We start from the raw sequence: 16,260 nt of genomic DNA, 5'->3' as shown, positions 1-16,260 counted from the left end.
GGAGAAGAAGAGGACAACCAACCCACTCACAGGAGGCAGGTCGGTCAGTGAAAGCTCTCAAGGAGGCTGCGGGCCTCCATTTTTACAGCTTTTACAGGGCCGGGATTCCCAGGCCTTCTGCTTCACGCCACGTGAGAGGAGGCGAGACGGCCTGAAACTGCAGGTAAGTGGCTTTATTGCACTGATTGTGGGCCCGGCCAATTTAGCCAATCGGAACAATAAATAGCTCATTCCTCACTTTGGTTAGAATATAACCTAGGCTGATACAATCTTGCAGTGAAGGACTGTGGAGAATGTTGTATTTCCTTGTTTATTGGATCCTTCCTGGCTTTGGTGGAGTTCTGCAATCTATAGTTATTGATGGGTCCAGGTCCAGGACCAAATTTTCACCACATTTATGCTATGGTTGGGAGTTTTATTCCAGAACCATTTCAGGACCAACCTTCGTGTGATGTATGGGAACCTGTTCAGGTCTGCTTCTTCTGAATTGGGTTTGGTCAGGGTTCGTCTTTTAGTGGATGTACTGTTCCAGGAGTGCAATTGTGTTTCCCCATTGGGTTTTCTCAGATCATTGGGCGACTTATATTGGAGCATGGTATTGCTCTTTGGGTGGTTGGTATGAATAGGAAGGCTTATTATATCACCTTGAGGTTTGTGCCCTTCTGGTGCAGCAGAGATCAGGTGGCGATGGATTTCTTTTTTTTTTATTCGTTCATGGGATGTGGGCGTGAGCCGCCTTCTTGAACCGCTGCAGTCCGTGAGGTGAAGGTTCTCCCACAGTGCTGTTAGGAAGGGAGTTCCAGGATTTTGACCCAGCGACGATGAAGGAACGGCGATATATTTCCAAGTCGGGGTGGTGTGTGACTTGGAGGGGAACGTGCAGGTGGTGGTGTTCCCATGTACCTGCTGCTCTTATCCTTCTAGATGGTAGAGGTCGCGGGTTTGGGAGGTGCTGTCGAAGAAGCCTTGGCGAGTCGCTGCAGTGCATCCTGTGGATGGTACACACTGCAGCCACGGTGCGCCGGTGATGAAGGGAGTGAATGTTTAGGGTGGTGGATGGGATGCCAATCAAGCGGGCTGCTTTGTCCTGGATGGTGTCGAGCTTCTTGAATGTTGTTGGAGCTGCACTCATCCAAGCAAGTGGGGAGTATTCCATCACACTCCTGACTTGTGCCTTGTAGATGGTGGAAAGGCTTTGGGGAGTCAGGAGGTGAGTCACTCGCCGCAGAATACCCAGCCTCTCACCTGCTCTCGTAGCCACAGTATTTATATGGCTGGTCCAGTTAAGTTTCTGGTCAATGGTGACCCCCAGGATGTTGATGGTGGGGGATTCGGCGATGGTAATGCCGTTGAATGTCAAGGGGAGGTGGTTAGACTCTCTCTTGTTGGAGATGGTCATTGCCTGGCACTTTTCTGGCGCGAATGTTACTTGCCACTTATGAGCCCAAGCCTGGATGTTGTCCAGGTCTTGCTGCATGCGGGCTCGGACCGCTTCATTATGTGAGGGGTTGAGAATGGAACTGAACACTGTGCAATCATCAGCGAACATCCCCATTTCTGACCTTATGATGGAGGGAAGGTCATTGATGAAGCAGCTGAAGATGGTTGGGCCTAGAACATTGCCCTGAGGAACTCCTGCAGCAATGTCCTGGGGCTGAGATGATTAGCCACCAACAACCACTACCATCTTCCTTTGTGCTAGGTATGACTCCAGCCACTGGATAGTTTTCCCCCTGATTCCCATTGACTTCAATTTTACTAGGGCTCCTTGGTGCCACACTCGGTCAAATGCTGCCTTGATGTCAAGGGCAGTCACTCTCACCTCACCTCTGGAATTCAGCTCTTTTGTCCATGTTTGGACCAAGGCTGTAATGAGGTCTGGAGCCGAGTGGTCCTGACAGAACCCAAACTGAGCATCGGTGAGCAGGTTATTGGTGAGTAAGTGCCGCTTGATAGCGCTGTCGACGACACCTTCCATCACTTTGCTGATGATCGAAGTAGACTGATGAGGCGGTAATTGGCCAGATTGGATTTGTCCTGCTTTTTGTGGACAGGACATACCTGGGCAATTGTTCACATTGTCGGGTAGATGCCAGTGTTATAGCTGTACTGGAACAGCTTGGCTAGAGGCGCAGCTGGTTCTGGAGCACAAGTCTTCAGCACTACAGCCGGGATGTTGTCGGGGCCCATAGCCTTTGCTGTATCCAGTGCACTCAGCCGTTTCTTGATATCACGTGGAGTGAATCGAATTGGCTGAAGACTGGCTTCCGTGATGATGGGGATATCGGGAGGAGGCTGAGATGGATCATCCACTTGACACTTCTGGCTGAAGATGGTTGCAAACGTTTCAGCCTTGTCTTTTGCACTCACGTGCTGGACTCCGCCATCGTTGAGGATGGGGATATTTACAAAGCCTCCTCCTCCCATTAGTTGTTTAATTGTCCACCACCGTTCACGACTGGATGTAGCAGGACTGCAGAGCTTTGATCTGATCTGTTGGTTGTGGAATCGCTTCGCTCTGTCTATAGCATGTTGCTTCCACTGTTGAGCATGCATGTAGTCCTGAGTTGCAGCTTCACCAGGTTGGTACCTCATTTTTAGCTACGCCTGGTGCTGCTCCTGGCATGCTCTTCTACACTCCTCATTGAACCAGGGTTGATCTCCTGGCTTGTTGGTAATGGTAGAGTGAGGAATATGCTAGGCCATGAGGTTACAGATTGTGCTGGAATACAATTCTGCTGCTGCTGATGGCCCACAGCACCTCATGGATGCCCAGTTTTGAGCTGCTAGATCTGTTCTGAATCTATCCCATTTAGCACGGTGGTAGTGCCACACAACACGTTGGATGGTGTCCTCAGTGCGAAGACGGGGCTTCATCTCCACGAGGACTGTGCGGTGGTCACTCCTACCAATACTGTCATGGACAGATACATCTGCGACAGGTAGATTGGTGAGGACGAGGTCAAGTAAGTTTTTCCCTCATGTTGGTTCACTCACCACCTGCCGCAGGCCCAGTCTAGCAGCTATGTCCTTCAGGACTCGGCCAGCTCGGTCAGTAGTGGTGCTACCGAGCCACTCTTGGTGATGGACATTGAAGTCCCACACCCAGAGTACATTCTGTGCCCTTACTACCCTCAGTGCTTCCTCCAAGTGGTGTTCAACATGGAGGAGGACTGATTCATCAGCTGAGGGAGGGCGGTAGGTGGTAATCAGCAGGAGGTTTCCTTGCCCATGTTTGACCTGATGCCATGAGATTTCATGGGGTCCAGAGTCAATGTTGAGGACTCCCAGGGCCACTCTCTCCTGACTGTATATCACTGTACCGCCACCTCTGGTGGGTCTGTCCTGCCGGTGGGACATGACTTACCCAGGGATGGTGATGGAAGAGTCTGGGACGTTGGCTGAAAGGTACGATTCTGTGAGTATGGCTATGTCAGGCTGTTGCTTGACTAGTCTGTGGGACAGCTCTCCCAATTTCGGCACAAGTCCCCAGATGTTAGTGAGGAGGACTTTGCAGGGTCGACTGCGCTTGGTTTGCCTTTGTCGTGTCCGGTGCCTAGTGGTCCAATGCCGGGTGGTCCTTCCGGTTTTATTCTTATTATGAACCAGATGGGGTTTTACGACAATCCGGTAATTTTCATGGCCACCATTACTGATACTAGCATTTTCATTCCAGATTTTATTAAATTCATTGAATTTAATTAATTGAATTTAAATTCCCCAGCTGCCCGTGGTGGGATTTGAACTCATGACTCCGGATTATTAGTCCAGGCCTCTGGATTACTCGTCCAGTAACATTTCACTGGTTTATTTCTTGAGATGGACATTAGAGTTAAGAAGGTAGTATTTAACACACCTAACCAGAAAGGAAAAAAAAGTTTTAAAAGGGAGGATTCGGGAGATGATGATCAGAGATGGTAGAGCTCCATTCAACTGCTGCCACCCTGCTTTCATAGCTAGTCCAGAATTTGCATTTCTTGCAACATTAATACCATATATATCACTCTTTTGGATCACAGCAGCCAATCAAAACTTGGAGGAGGAGAGGAAGCCACTTGCATGCAATGTATTGTCCATACACTTCCCTTTGAAAAGCATGCTGGGTATTCACTCACACATTAGATTTCAACAAACATTAATGACCGTATAGATCTTTTACTCCAGAGTCATTAGGAAGAACTGCCAATGATGAGTCAAAGGAATGCAACAAGACATTTGGGAATTCCCAGTTTCCACTCTGAAGTCTGCTGAAAAATTGAAGTGACATTTTTCACAATATTTCATCAGTGGTTGTGTCCGCCAAAAAGAAAAATAGTTTACTTTAGGTCTGGCAAAGCTGAGCTATTGAGGCCACCATTGCACAGTTTGTGAAGTAGAAATGCTGATGCAACGTCACCTGTGGTCTTGTTTTGAAGTCTGTTGGACAATTTGATCTGGAACTTAGAGATTACGGCTCTCCCTGGCAAGGAAGCTAGTGTTTCTCAAATGATTAATTCGCAAAGAAGATCTGTATTGATATTCTCTGACCCTAGTTATGAAGCAGGGTTGTCATCCTCAGCTTGGCTGACCAAATAGTGTTCTTAAGGACATTTGACACCAAATAGTGAGTTAATTTGGGCTATCACTTTTAGTTAGCTTAAATAATGTGGACATGTGTCAGTCCTCAGCGAATTTTCATTCCCACTGTCCCTTAGCTCAATTCAAATCATAATGACCAATTGGCCAAGTCAGACTCTAATGTGCCAATTCTGTAACTTTGTTATTGATAAATATTGCAACAGTTTAACCAGTGATGGTAGGTGCTAATGTGCTCCTGATTTATTGATTACTTTTAATCATTTTTTCCCACTGTATTTGATACTACTTTACTTCTGTTCATGTTAGAATGGGTTAATTTTCAAGAATTAGAAAAAGATAAGGAAAACTGTGTTTAAAAAAACAAAAATGGAAACAAATTTTAATGGGTTAACTCTCTAAAAGTTCAACCTTTAGTACCCTTTCCAAGAATTGTACTGAATTTACTATGGCAACAAAGCTTCTTGGCTGCCTGCCTCATTCCTTTATGATGCAAGAAGTGGAACGAGAAGCAGAAAGTCAAAAATTGCACTCAGAACCTTATTTCTCAGAGTTAACATGACTGCGTGGGGTGTTTTGTGTTTGGCAGATCCAGAATAATCTTTTATGGTGTTTTTTGAACAGGGTTACCGAACACTGCAAAATGCTCTCGTTAAAAAAAAAATGTAGGTTGCATTCTCACTGCACTGCTGGGAGAACTAATTGCATGCAATACATGGGAGAGATTTATGTTTCATTTAATGAAAGGCTGATTAAATTGCAAATAAGCAATTTATTTCATGAGTGAAAACCTGATGAATCGTAATAAAATGTATAGTTTTGTTTATACCACTAGTAATGGCCCGGAAATTGCTCGGAGTGGCGAACCAACAGTGCTCGCCGTAAAATCCAGGAAGTAAGAGGTACAACACTAAAATCATTTGTAAAAATTGTTATAGACAGTGAAAAAAAAAGAGAGGGTAAGAAATAATTGAAGTAAATAAAAGAGACAGAAGGGAAAAGTTAAAAAAAAAAAAATTTTTTTTAAAAAGAATTTTACTGACCCAAAAACTATTAAAGTAAGGAGTAATGAGACTCTACGTTTTTAAAAGTTAATTTTTAGTTGGGCAGAAGAGCAAGTTGGCACTGGTCTGATATTCCAGCCAGCGATATCCTTTTAATTCAAAGCTGTCTTATCACTGGCAAACCAGGAGGAGCAAGTTCCGGATTTCCACGTCTGACTACGCATGTGCAAATGCCGAAACTTGCTCCTCGATTTCACCACTAACAACGGTGAGCGCAGTTGAGCTCACTTTTCTTTTTTAAGCAATTTTTGGGCCAATATGTTTTTAAATGAAATTTTTAATTAATCTGTAAGGAGGATGTTTTTTTTTAAATCCAATTTTCTGCTCCCTGGGTGACAAATACATGGGCACTGGCTTTAGTATTTTACTCAGCGTGCCATTCTTCATGTGTGAGTACAGACAGCGAGTGTCAGCAGGCTATTGCATCGTACAGGACATCACAACCAAGCCCAGTGTTGCTCTCACCTGACCTCCACATGTCTCTCACCTGACCTCCACATGTCTACTTTCCATCAACAATCACTGGATAATAATCAGACGTGGGATCCCTGGCTACTTTCTTTTCCCCACCCACTTCCAGGGGCACTGCGGTGTATTGTACCAGCCCAACTGCTAACCTGACTGAGCTCAGCTAACCAAGCACATCCCAAAGATTGACTTGGATTTAGTGTTTTTTATATTGCTTCACAGCACTGGAAAGTGCCTTCACCCATTACTTTTCTGCAGGTAACTTGAGCTGCCTTGCTGCTCCCTTAAAGTGAATGGCAGTTGTTTTGAAAACCTGTTAATTTGAATGAAGAATTTTCTTCACAGGGAGAATTTATTGAAAATACTACAACAAACAACATGTCATACTGTAACAGTGAGTACACAGCTGAGATTAAGTATTAGCCACATGATTGAAAATGAAGGCAAGAAATTGTATTTTTTTTAATCAGAGCAGCTATATGAAGTTCAAATCAATTTTATTTTGTGTTATGGTTTAACTCCAATTTTTTTTATTGTTTATTTTGATAGATGAAGCTAAAAAGTCATCCATGTTCCATGACATGGCATTTTGGGACAAGACACGTATGAATCTGTTACATCATCTTCACCAAAAGATTTGCCAAAATAATGCCAAACAGCTGTTCGGGAAGGCAAAGGCATCATACAATATGCAAGTGATGGGTGACACAACACATACATTTGTGATATTTACGTTAATATACTGTCTTAGATGCAAACATTGATTTGACATTTGGGTTAAAATGGACTCCATTATCTCACCAGTGGATACATCACTGTTGCCAACATGATTTTGTTATCAATTTATTGATTTTACACTATTGTTTTAATGGGAAATTTTCAAGGATGGAAGTGCGAGTGATCATTTCTCTCCCTAGCCCTCTGTACCTGAATTGTATGCATTAATACAATAGCTAAAATCAATAAATTGTTAACAACATTGCAAGTACTAGTAATGCTGAATTATAAAAGCTGGCAACAAAACTTTGCAAGAAGAAGAAATACAGACGAGCTGTCAGAAGTGGTAAAGAGAACAACCCCAGCCTAGCTATGAGAAAATATTGGATAGGCTGGGGTTGTTTTCTTTGGAACAGCGGAGACTGAGGGCTGATTAAATTGAGGTGTACAAAATTATAAGGGGTCTAGATAGAGTGGCTAGGAAGGACCTATTTCCCTTAGCAGAGAGGTCAATAACCAGGGGGCATAGATTTAAAGTGATTGGTTGAAGGATTAGAGGGGAGCTGAGGAAAAAAATTTTCATCCAGAGGGTGGTTGGCATCTGGGACTCACTGCCTGAAAGGGTAGTAGAGGCAGAAACCCTCAACTCATTTAAAAAGTACCTGAATGTGCATCTGAAGTGCCATGACCTACAAAGCTACAGACCAAGAGATGGAAAGTGGGATTTGGCTGGGTGGCTCATTTTCGGCCGGCACGGACACGATGGTCTGAATGGCCTCCTGTGCCTAAATTTTCTATGATTCTAAGACTGTGCAGGTGGCAAAAGGTGTGCAACCTCTCCTTGCTAAAGTCACGGTGTAACCTTTTTATTTGATTTATGTGTGAGCAAATCAGAGAGTTGTGATGCAGGTGAAACTGTTCTTCATTTTAATTTATATTTGGACAAGGTTATTGAATCCAACTGATGATTTTATGGAGGAAAAACCATCAAAAGAGCTGAGAAAATTGTTGTCTGACCTTGTTCATACCTGCTACCCATTTCGGTCAAAATGCTCAGGTTGTTTTACTTCAAATTTAAAGATTGTGTCGGCCTGTTGTGACCAGTAAATTTGAAGCACTAAGACAAGCATCTCTAATTGAAGTAAAAATAACAATAATTCAAAATATAACAGTGCAGGAACCCCATTCCCTAACGTAGATCCACCAGCATAATTGCAAAATACATAAGATTGAAAGAGATTTAATCCAAATCCTGGTGGATTTTTCTTAAGACAATTAGTGAAAACCAAAGGCAAAGCATTCATTACGATCACAAATAGGCCTTTGAGTCATACAGCTGCCAAAGAGTTGATCCTTTCCAAACTGAATGGATACAATCAGAAGGAAACAATGTTTAGTTTATATTTTCTTAAAGCTGATGGTACTACAGTGGTGGAAAGAACAAAGTGAATGGTATTTATTGCAGATAGAAATTGGAATCAGCAAAGGATAAGACTTTGGAGGATTGCCTGGAAAAGAAACTGGCAGTCTTCAAAAGCTTAGAACTTAAAAATTCTCCAATGGCCACCTTTGTATACTGGTACCCAAGGCGTCATTTTAGGTCCCTAGAGTTTTGCTAGATTGCTGATTGTTGGAAGGGGCGTCCAGAGTTTCCGTGCAATATTCTCAGTAAGTTTTGCGTCCTTTATTTTCTGGGTTTATTGCCCTCCCTTGTCACATTTTAGTAGTAATTTTGAGATTGCTTCATGTGTTTTTTCTTCTGCTCACATCGCTGATGTCCAACTAGTTTGAAACACAGTGGTGGATTTAATTTCCTCTGTATGTTATTTTAAACACACTGATGTAATTAGAGATCTTTAAAATCACTTTTTACCAATTTCCATCAATAAATTCCAAAATTCATCTCGGTTGGCGGCTCATAGAAACCAATTTTTGTCAAATTTTCACCTTTCAAAAGCTTAAATGCTTCCGCTGCTTGCGGATTGTAAGATGCAAGTGTGTTGCGATGGTGATGTCGGCACGGTACGCATGAAGGCATTGCATGCGATGGCATCACTAGCACGATGGAGGTGGGACCCACTTCCAGAACCAAATTCTGGAGATGAAACCAATTTGGGTATGTTCACTTGTTGATATTGCTGGTCACATTGCTTCATGCCTGCTTAACAAGCTTCTCTTACTGCTTATATCACGTGCCCTTGAGGTCACCATCAGCTGAAGTGAGACCAACGACAAAGGTTCACGAGGTGTCTGGACTGGCAGCAGATCTAAAGAGGAGGAGCAAGTGCCTTAAAAACAAAACTTTTGGAACTGCCATTGATGCCAATAAAAATGATGTCTACGAACGGTGTCAATAATTGTGAGTTATCATTTAGATCAGCATGCTGTGTTAATGTCTTGCTTGTTTTCACAATGTTTAGTGATGTTCAAAAGGAAAACTGATTTTCAAGACTTTTTCCAAATTTACCCTGGTTTTAGGATTCAATGGGCGAGAAATTGGGCCATCGAGCGCCGGTTGTTTTGGCGCAACGCATGCTTTTAGTGGTGACCTTGGTAAATGGTTTAGCACATGAGCAAATAACGAAGGCCGGCAGCATGTAAAGTAAGGAGAAAATGCGTGTAATCAGTGTGCAACGCTGATTTAAAGTGATAGACACCATTTTGGGTCTTAACCATGACCATCTGAACATGTCTTAGAGTCCTGGAGGACCCCCCACCTGCGCAATTTAAAGGGACCATGCAGGATTTACAGGTTAGTTGCTGGATTATTGCTTTTGGCTGCTGATGCATTTGACCTGTTTTTGGAGGTCTCCTATACTTGAATACTAGGACGAGGGGACATAGCCTCACATTTAGAGCCAGGATGTGCAGGAGTGAAGTTAGGAAACACTTCTACACGCAAAGGGTGGGAGAAGTTTGGAACACTCTTCTGCAAACGGCAGCTGATGCTAGCTCAATTGTGAATATTAAATCTGAGATTGATAGATTTCTGTGAACCAAGGGTATTAATGGATATGGGGCTAAGGCGGGTATATGGAGTTAGGTCACAGGTCAACCATGATCTCGTTGAATGGTGGAACATTCAAGGGGCTAAATGCCACTGCCACTTGCTGCCTCCTGTTATGCGGCATCTTCTCCTGGAAGAAAGTGGGATGTGTATCTGCGTGATGTGCCTGTCATGGTTGAATAGCTGCCAGTGTGTGTGGCCTGTGAGTTGTGGGTGGGTGGCTTGCAACAGTGTCAATGTTTAAGGGCGCGAGGAGGCATCTGATTGGCAGAGTTGAGTGCTGATGGAAAGACTTTGTTGGTATGTGGGTGATGGGGGTGTAGTGTGTGGGGCAGTGGATGAGGCTAGTGGTGCAGTTGGTAGGAGATGCCACTTGACAGTTGACCTCATTCACCTTGACCACTCGTGTCAAAGCATTGAACTTCTTCCTGCACTGCATCCATGTTCATGGTGCTGTGTACCTGGCATTGACTTCGTCCCCTGCTGCCTCCCAGTACCTTTTGGGCATATGTCTGGAGGGCCTCTTGCACCCCCCGCCACACCACCGCGGACATAGGTTGTCCCTCCATCTGTCCACCTCTTGCACCAAGGCCTCTAGTGCATCAGCGGAGAACTTTGGTGCACGCATTCTCGCAGGCCTAGTACAAACTCAGATCGGCAGATTGGTGCGGTCTGGCATGCAGATTGAAGGATGTGAGATTTAGTAGTGCGCAACCTTTATTCAATGTTTTAACATTACTCATCAGTTTGTAAATATAGGGACGAGACCTGCATCTGTGTTTTATGTGTGTGATGTCTGATCTCCATTCAGACTCCGTGTAGTCAGCAGACTGTTATTTTTAGCAAATAACAGGTACCAGCTACCTTTAAGGGATTTTGGCAGGCTGTCAGAGAGACATCCTGCCTTTAAGAGATTGGGCTCCCCCTGCTGGTGAAAAGTGCGAATGTCCTTGAATCTCCGTGGCAACGCTGATTTGGTATGCTGCTTTCAGGTCACTCCTGAAGCTGGATGAATGTCTCATCTGGCCTGTGAAGAAGGCACTGGGAGCGGGTTAATCGCAGATCGCGATTCCTACGCCTGGTTTTGGGCCCTATCCAATTTAACCCCATATATTTTTTCACTGATTTTCTCCCATTTTTGATGCTAAAACCGGCCATGAATTTCCCCAATATATTTTCTAAATAGGCAATAAAAACTGACTTTAAAGGTCCTTAGGTATAAAGCATTTACATTAAATTTTGCCGTGTTTTACTTAGCCTCCGTTACGCCCTAGATACAGAAATAGGAAACAGGGAATTGGGTGCGGGTAAATTCTGTCTGATCTCTGCCCATTGTTAAAGGTCTCCTTCTTAAGGGCAGTCTTCACCCAAAAGAAAAGTAAAAGCGGATGAATAATTGATATTGGCAAGAGAACCGTTCAGCCTTAGCTGTATATTAGCTTGCTAACCATAGGGTAAACAATTACAGGAACAAGTGCCATACTGGTGGAAGGGATTGTCATGGCAGCAGCATTTTAGGGCGTGAGAAAAAGCAAGAGATAGGTGCGGCAACATAATGGACAAACTTGGAAAGCTTCCAAGGTACAGTCAGCCTGTATGGAGCCGAGGGCACTAATCCTGCCCTTTACAGTTGAAACAATGAGAGATGTAATGGCACACCTGTTGAAATCATTGAATTATTCACGTCAATGCAGCCAGGACCTTGGAACAATGCTGCTACCTCCTGCCAAGCATCTTGCCCCGTTCACTGTGGGACACAGTGACCCTCCACAAGAAAGAGGACATCACTCCTTGGGTAAACTTGCTTGAGTAAGATTTACGCAGCCCTGTCAGAAAAATGAAGCACCCTACTACTCCCTTAGCTGCTGGAAGACATGTCTGTTGGCAAAGCTCTTGAAAGTTATTTGCCCCTTCAGACAAAAGTAGAATACCCTTTAAGCTGCTGCAGGTCTTCAAGATCTGCAGCAGCATGAAATGCCCCCCACCCTCCCCCATGGTCGGGCTGCCAATCTCAGGTGTGCATCGTGTCTGCAGCTCACCCACAATATGGCAATTAAATCAAATCTAGAAACTTCAGCGTTTGTAGTGTCTGGTGGGTGCTAATCCTGCTGTGCCCACCTCCCACCAGTTCCAAGATTGGACACCAAAATTCTCTCTATTATCTCATATCAAACAGCACAATTTTAAATATGTTCAAAAATGTTCAATTGCCTTTTAGCACATTGCATTGTTTTTTACAGAGTCTTTAGTAAATTTAATGTAAGAGTGTAAACTTGTCTTAGTTTTGTGTACAACAGTAGGAAAATCACTGTTTAATAAATTGGGTTTTTTATTCCCTTTGGCTTGTGATGGTTAGAAAATATTGTAAGGAACTGAACTCCACTTGTTATTGTTCGTAAAGTAAGCACAAAAATCGTTTCCAGGGCCCCATGTGTACGAAGTTTACAGACAAATAAACACAAGTAGACTGGGAAACATACTTCAGGAAAATAGTTGTTAAATTTAGCATTTTGGCCTGTGTTCCCAGGGAGATTAAGTATTGGATACAATCCAATCTCCAACTAAATGAGTATTGTCGCTGCATGGGGAGGGTGAATAGTGGTTACAGCTCACATTAGGTAAAGTTATACAATTTTCATATAGAACCTACCTTTTGAAGACTGCACTTCAGAAGCAACCTAATTGTACTTACTCATGGCAATCAGTCCACTGCTATCTTGCAAGGGTACCATTTGTATGCAACTATTAGTTTGACTTGTAAACTGCAAATTCCTAATAACACCGCTGCTTTCAAAGCTAATCATTTCCAGAAAATGAGAAACAATTTAATTTTGGATGGTTGCAGACAAATGTGATTTCTGTAACATAATTTCAACAGAAAACTGCAAACCATATAATCACCCAAAATTTATTTTTCTTTTGACCTGAGCACAGTCTGGTCTGCTGTGATTTGAGGCTACATTTCTCCTTTTTAAAAAAAAATAGTTCTGTCATGGAAACTAACCACGTTCCCCTTGATCTATTCTTTGTTGACTTTAAGCACAGGAGATAATGGGTTTAATCAAAATTTAGACTGCTAACTTATGAATATATTTACCAGCCTTCGAAACCAGGGAATAGTTTCCTCCCACAATATTGAATAATAACAAAGAAAGATGATAAAGTCGGTGCTTTTCTATCACATTTTGGTATATATAAATTCCCTTTTAAATTTGCTCCTGTGTACCAGGGAGAAAAAACTTTGGAGACGATAGAGTAGATTTTCTTCTAGTATGAGCTGGGCATCTGGAAGGTGCAGTGTACCTGAGGAGTGTTGTGCCTGTGACAGGAGAGAGGCATCCAAGTTTCCTGTCTTGTGCCATTTGCATGGCCCAGCAAACTCCCAGCGCAGGACCAACCACCAACAGAGCCTTGCGCTGGGATCCAAACATGGAAGCAGAAGCATAAGTGCATGGTCTGCAGCTCGCTCCTGGTTGCCAGCAACGGGGCCTTCTGGCTGTTGGTCTCCAGCAGCAGCCAAAAGACCCTGAGTCCTTCAGGTCATCCTGGGCAGAGGGTAAAAGTTACATTATCTGATTGTCCTCTTCAGTTCTCATACATTACAACAGTAACTACACTTTAAAAGTGTTTCATTGGCTGTAAAGCACTTTGGGACATCCTGAGGTCGTGAAAGGCACTATATAAATGCAAGTCCTTCTTTCTTTCTTTAGGCTGCCCCTGGACCCCCACAGAACCTTTGGTCTGCGAGGGTCCGGGCACAAGCTGCAAAGCCAGGTTTCTTAAGGTGCCCCTCCTTTGGAATATCTAACATTTCCACGCAAAGCAAACTGAGGCAGGATGGTAGGAACGCCCTCTCTCATCTCATTTGAATGGTTACTCTGGGCCTGCATCTACTCCTGGTACAGGCCCAGCTCTTCCCATCTGGGGATGCCAAGAAAACCCTGTTGTAGCGTAGTGGGGGCAGAGACCCAGTGCAATGTATCTCTGTCCCATTTTCTTCTTTGTGCCACCTGGATGCTGAATGCTGCCCAGTTACTGCAAAAATGAAAATGTCTTCTAACATCTGTAGAAAACATTATCAAATGCATAAAAGTGTTAATAGCTTGAAGAAAAATCACAGCACTAAGATTTTGTACACCAACATAACAGTGATTCAATATCATGACTTTCAGTGGATTTCATTACACGCTCATAAATAAATCTCAGATAATTCCACTTCATTCCTATAATCCTACTCATCTTCTTTAAAATACATTTTCAAAAATTCTGTCAGAAAATTAATATAAGAAGTAGCAAATACTGGCCATTTTTGATTGTTGATTCCTGGAAAATCCAACTGATTTATATCAGCTGAAGGGTAAACGTTTATTAAAAGTTTTTCTCAAGGTGGGTACAGTGGACTGATGAGAAAATGCACTCCTGAGCTAAAGCAAGGTCAGGAAGGTCCCAGGTTTGATCTCTGAGCTCAGTTAGCTGATCCCAGCCAAGGCAGTATTGGTGGCACTATAACTGGACACAGTTGGAGCAATTTTCACTTTGGGAGCAGGCAGAAAATTGGCAGATCAGCCGCCTGTTATACAGCCTGCTTGATTTTATTATCCATTGCGGAAGGAAAAAATTGAGCAGGGTGTATAACAGGCGGCTGATCCAGAACCACTGGTTTTCCGCCAGCTCTTGGAGTGAAAATAACCCCTGGTAACCCAGACAACGGAGGAGGGAGAAAATAATTGGCCACGTTTTCCTGATTGCTATCCGTTGCACCCGGCTGGAATATGTACATGGTTGAACATGGGCGGTGGTGTGATGCCCCACACGTTATCATAACCTACTGGCACTCACTGTCTTTGTTCATGCATGAAGAATAGATATATCAGTGAGTTACCAGTAAGAGTCATCAGCCTGATATTTCTCTCCTATGTGCCTGGGGAATGCTCAGTTACCAGATGCAAAGGAGACCAAAATGAGGTGCTGATCTGTGATGCCAGGGTTCCAATGGCCCTGGGATTTCCTAGGCACTGCTGGGGGCAGGAGTGGCTGAGTGCTTGCACGTAAAGCAGGCACAAGTGTGGAGCAGCCATGGAAATGAAGTGGGAGGCCTAACAAAGACTCCTGCCTTATTTTCCTCCACATACGCCATCTGGAGGTGCACACAAAGAAGTTGCTGGCAGCCCTTGAACCTGCCCCTGCCCTCTCAGAATCAGAGGATCTGGATAGTTATCCAGTAACCACTGCTGGAAAATGCATGTGTGTTGACATGAGGTTAGTACCAGCAGTGAGGGCTCAAAATGGAGGGCTTTAGATGAAAGATTGTAAATGTTTTGTTCTTATTTACTTAAGACATTGGATGTTCATTTTAAGTCCTCCTATCCTGCTAATGTAAACTTGTCTAAACATTTTTTATTCATTCTTGGGATGTAGACATCACTGGTGAGGCTGGCATTTATTGCCCATCCCTTGTTGTCCTGAGAAAGTGGTGGTGGGCCTACTTCTTGAACTGCTGTAGTTTGTGTGGTGAAGGTGCTCCCACAATGTTGTTAGGTAGGGAATTGCACGATTTTGACCCAGCGACGATGAAGGAGGGGTGATATATGCTAAGTCAGCATTGAATGTGACTTGGAGGGTAACTTGAAGGTGATGGTATTCCCATGCACCAGCTGCCTTTGTACTTCTAGGTGTTGAAGGTTGCGGGTTTGGGAGGGGCTGCTGAAGAAGCCTTGCTGAGTTGCTGAATGAATCCTGTAGATAGTACGCACTGCAGCCATGGAACACCAGTGGTGAAGGGTGTGGATGTTTAGGTTAGTGGAAGAGTGGCAAACAGCATCTCATTTTTACGCTTGTCTAATATGGCCATGCGCTGATCATTCGATGTCAGCCTTGGCTCAGTGGTAGCACTCTTGCCTCAGAATCAGAAGATTGTGGGTTAAAGTCCCACACCAGGAGTATATAATCTAGGCTGACACTTCAATGCAGCACTGAGGAAGTCCTGGACTTTTGGAGGTGCCATCTTTTGATGAGCTAAACTGAGGCCCTGTCTGCCCTCTCAGGCGGACGTAAAAGATCCCATGGTATCATTTGAAGAGCAGGGGAATTCTCATGGTACCCTGGCCAATATTTATCTTCAACCAACATGACTAAAACAGATTATCTGGTCATTTATTTCATTACTATTTGTGGGACCTTTTCTGTACAAATTGCCTGCCTTGTTTCCCTACATTACAACAGTGATTACATTTCAAAAGTACTTCATTGGCTGTGAAGCACTTTGTGGCATCCTGAGGCCGTGAAACAGGCTATATAAATCCAATTTCATTATCTGAGAGGGGCAGGCAGCTAGTGCATAGAGATTTCAAACGATATGTAAAACTTTCTTCATGGGCTTCATTTTAGCACCTGCTATCGGGTGCGTTCCTGGTGGGGGGGGCTCCGAAA

This window comes from Heptranchias perlo, chromosome 15, assembly GCF_035084215.1.
Source record: "Heptranchias perlo isolate sHepPer1 chromosome 15, sHepPer1.hap1, whole genome shotgun sequence".
Lineage (NCBI taxonomy): Eukaryota > Metazoa > Chordata > Chondrichthyes > Hexanchiformes > Hexanchidae > Heptranchias > Heptranchias perlo.
This window is presented reverse-complemented; position numbering follows the sequence as displayed.